Consider the following 4,969-nt stretch of genomic DNA (forward strand, 5'->3'; position numbering starts at 1 on the left):
TTTCTCCCAAATTCAATCGCATTTATAAAATAATAATATAACTTTCATCAAAATAATAATATTATAAGTATTTCTCTTTCAAATTAAACCGTATTTAATTTCATCATCAAAATAATAATATAAATTTTATCAAAATACTAATTATGAATTCAAGTTAGACAAAAATAATAGTAATTATAATTTGAGAATATATAAAACATAACATCATATAAAATAATGTCATATAAAATCATGCATTCTATTTAAACACATTAATTATCACTTAGCACATAATACTAACAGGATAGTCCTAATTAGATGGACATTGAGAATTACCTTGTCACGCGATCCTAGACAACGTACGCTTCTAATAATCTCTGTCTACGAATCCGCTGTCTACACGAGAAAATAATATATCTCAATTTAATACCCCGATCAATCCATTCAAAAATAATTTAAAAGACTCCTTTTTTATTTTATATACTTTATTTAAAAAAAGAATAAATTTAAACATGTAATTTAAAATTGTAAGAGTAGTATAAAAGAGCAAGATTTTAAATAACATAGTTAACTCATTTTATTATAAGATTTAAAATTGCAAGGGTTAAAAAAAAAATAATAATCATAATTATTATATAAAAAAAAAAAGAGAAGTGGGTGAGTTTCCAGGAACCCACGAAAAGAAAGAAGAAAGGGAAGGAGGAGAGAGAAGGAGAAAGGGAGAAGGAAGAAGGAGAAGGTGTCGGCCGGCGGTGGCTCCGGTGGCCGCCGTAGCACGCCGGTGGTATCCCGGTGACCGTCGTATCGCCGGAAAAGCTAAGGTCAGAATTATTATTTTTTTTTAGATGCAAAATATGTAATTTGGATTGAAATTGGTAGAACAATATTATAAAGAGATGAAATTTCATACCTTTAATATCAAAATCTTGCGTTTTCTTGACTGAATTTTAAGCAAATGGGAGATGGAGGAAGTAATTTGTAGGAGAAGAAGGAAGTGTGAGTAATAATGTGAATGAAATTAAGGGTAATTTGTTTGATTTATAAGAGGTAAGTGAGGTTAGTTATAAGGTTTAGAGGGAGGAGTGGGAAGTTATTGTTAATGGGGAGTTATGTTTTCTTCTTTTTTTTTCTGAAATTTATTTATTATTATTATTATTATTATTTAAAAAAAACGGTTGTTACAGATTTGAAAAGGTAAGTGAGAAGAATTTAAAAATAAACGAAACACATCACAAAGAGTACAAAACCCAAACGACAAGTGAATTGAAAACTGAAAAACGAAAGCAGACCTGAAAATTTAGCTTGGAGGAAGAGAGGAGGCCGAGGAAATTTGGGGGAAGGCGAAGAAAAAATTTGAGAAAGCAATAAAAACTGAGATTGATCGGAGATTGAAGGAGGCGGAGGCGGGCAATTTTGAGATTGAAGAAGAGAGAGGGAAATAAGAAGGAAGAGAAAGCGAATTAGGGTTTGAATATGCTGGAATGGAGTTTGAAACTTGGGGGGGGGGGGGGGGGGGTAGGAGGGTATGGGATTCTAGAGGAATGGAATGGGATGAGAATCCAAAGGGTATGACATCCCAATGTAAAAATGCCTAACCAAACATTGGAATGGTTATGATACCATTCCATACCATTAAAAAAGAGCCAACCAAACATGCCCTAAATTTTAAATTTCAGCAAACCACTAAACCCTATGGCTATAAGATCATTAACTTGAGCGCGAGTACGTTTAATTTTCTCTTTTTCATTATGCAACAATAATGGGATTTGCAATATGTATATATAAACTCATCAACACTGCAACATAAACAAAAATAAAAATGTAATGAATTCATAACATAACCCATTCAAATTAAATTTGAACTATTCTACTATAAAAATGCCTACTTATGATGATGTAAAATGCCTACTATGGTATGCAAAATACGTACTACATTGTGAGAAAAAATAATTATTATAACTAATTTTATTTGCTTACTTAAACTATTTAATCTGCTCACTTTAGTATGTAAAAAACTTACTTTATTATGCAAAAACATTTACTTCTATATGTAAAAATGTATATTATAACCATTTTAAATACCTACTTCAACTATGTAAAAGGCCTACTTTCATATGAAAAAGGCCAATTTCTGCATGCAAAAAATACCTACTTACTTCAATATACAAAACACCAACTATAACTATTAAAAATGCCAACTTCAGTACGCAATAATACCTATTAAGCCAGTTCAAAATAATCAATCAAACTAACAAATAAATTCATTACAGACTGTCTAACTAGAGATGTTCAATGAGCTGAATTGAAAAGATTGATTAGAATTCTTAATGCGGCAGAGCAATATGAATTACTAAAAGGTATTGACGGACCAGAGCAAGTCAAATCTATTCAGATTCACCTATGTCCATATCTATTTTAAAAAGTTTCTCTAAAGGTTTTTATAGGCTCACCTTTTAAGTCGACCTCATACATAATAACATCATGAGAAAGCACCATAAAAAAAAATTACCTAGAATAATTCAAAATTTTTATGAGTTTTTTACAATAACCCCATCTATTGATAAACCTTAAATAATCTCAACTTTAGGGAGTATCTGCCTAAACTAAGTTTGGATAACCCGATGACCCGCTATAGTAGATAATTCACCAAAAAAAGTAAATTGAAAATTAACGTAAAATTAGAGAAAAATTTTAAAAATTCAAATAAAAAATTTTCAATAATTAAAAAAATTAGAAATTTTTTTATAATTTTTTTCACATTTTTTTCGATATTTTATTTTAATTTATTTTTTTTTAAAAAAATAAAACTTGCTATTTATGATTAATAAGCTCTAAAGTTGAAATTATTTATGATTAATCAATAGGTGGAATTATTATATGAAAATCATAAAATTGTTGGATTATTATGGTAATTTTCCAAAATTTTTTTTTTAAAACAACCAACTCAAATATCTATCCATGCCAACTCTTTTTGTTAAAGTTAACTTTTCCAAATAAATTTATATAACTCAATAAATTGATACGTCAACGTATTCCTATGATAAATTTGAAAGTGTTAAAAGGTAGGGAGAATATAAGGAGAAAAGTAGTATAAGAGATAAACTTATATCAGTTTCTCTTGTATTTCATTTTCTGTTGTAACCCAATACTACATTACCTTACACATATATATAGCACAAGGAAAGGAAAAAGGAACAAATGTAGTACTATTGCAAGGGATAGATAAATCCACTTGACAATGCATTCATTGTGTGGTTACATCAATCACAACACTCCCCCTTGAATGCATTACATATATGTGGAAGTTTTATTTTGACATTCATAATCCTAAAACTGTCTCATTAAAAACCTTTATCAGAAAAAACCCAGTGGGATAAAAAAAAACTGATCAAAGGAAAAAAGAGTACAGTGAGCATATTTCTCCCCCTAAAGTTAACATATGTCTCGAAATCGGCACATCCCAATCTTGCGTACCAAATACTCGAATTGCTTTGACGGGAGTGACTTTGTGAATAAATCAGCGGGGTTTTCACAGGATTGAATTTCTTGGACTTTTCACCTTTTTATCTCTCTGTAGATCATGTGCAAAGAATAATTTAGGTGACAAGTGTTTTGTTCTATCTCCCCTGATGTATCCTTCTGTGACTTGGTTGATACATGCATCATTATCTTCATAAATTGTAGTTGGTGCCCTAGTTGTATCGTTTAAGCCACAATCCCTTTGGAGTTGGCCGATCATGGATCTCAACCATACACACTCTCGGCTGGCTTCATATAAAGCTATTAGTTCTGCATGATTTGAGGATGTAGCCGTTAGAGTTTGTTTTGTTGATTTCTTAAGATATTACGGTTCCTGCATATGTAAATACATATCCAGTTTGTGACTTGGCCGTATGTGGATCAGATAGATACCCTGCATCAGCATATCTAGTGAGTATAGCATCATTTCCTGACTGAAAAAATAATCCAAGGTCTATAGTTCCCTTTAGGTACCGAAATAGATGTTGTCCCATTCCAATGTCTTTTTGTTGGGGCATTACTATACCTAGCTAATAAATTTATAGAAAATGCTATATTCAGGTCTTGTATTATTTGCTAAGTACATTAAAGCACCAATGGCACTCAAGTATGGCACTTCCGGGCCTAAAATTTCTTCGGATTCTTCTTGTGAGCGGAATGAGTCATCTTTTATATTTAGTGATCGTACCATCATTGGGGAACTTAGTGGATGAGCCTTGTCCATATAAAATCGTTTCAAAACTTTCTTAGTATAATTGCTCTGATGGACAAATATTCCACTTTTCAAATTCAATTTGTAGACCAAGACAGAATTTAGTTTTTCCTAAATCCTTCATCTCAAATTCTTTCATCAAATATTTAGCTGTTATCTCAATTTCTCTTGGGGTTCCAATCAGATTTAAGTCAGCTACATACACAGCAATTATTACGAAACCGACTTGAGATCGTTTGGTGAATACACATGGGCTAATTTGGTTGTTTTTGAACCCTGCTTTCATAAGATATTCACTCAAACGATTATACCACATTCGCCCAGATTGCTTTAATCCATACAATGATTTCTTTAATTTTATAGAAAACATCTCTCTAGGTACATTCTTTGTTGGTAAGTTTAATCCTTCAGGGACCTTCATATAGATGTCTGTGTCGAGTGACCCATATAAATACGCAGTTACGACATCCATCAATCTCATGTTTAGGCTTTGAGAAACTGTTAAACTTACCAAAAATCTGAGTGTGGTTGCATCAACTATTGGGGAATAAGTTTCTTCATAATCAACTCCTGGCATTTGAAAAAAACCTTGAGCTACAAGTCTTGCCTTGTATCTAACAATTTTATTTTTCTCATTTCTTTACAAATACCCATTTGAAGCCTACGGGTTTTATGCCTTTTGGAGTTTGTAAAATTTGCCCAAAAACTTTCCTTTTTTCTAATGATTTTAATTTCGCCTCAATTGCTTCTTTCCATCTT

This window comes from Amaranthus tricolor, chromosome 7 (assembly GCF_026212465.1).
Source record: "Amaranthus tricolor cultivar Red isolate AtriRed21 chromosome 7, ASM2621246v1, whole genome shotgun sequence".
Taxonomy (NCBI): Eukaryota; Viridiplantae; Streptophyta; class Magnoliopsida; order Caryophyllales; family Amaranthaceae; genus Amaranthus; species Amaranthus tricolor.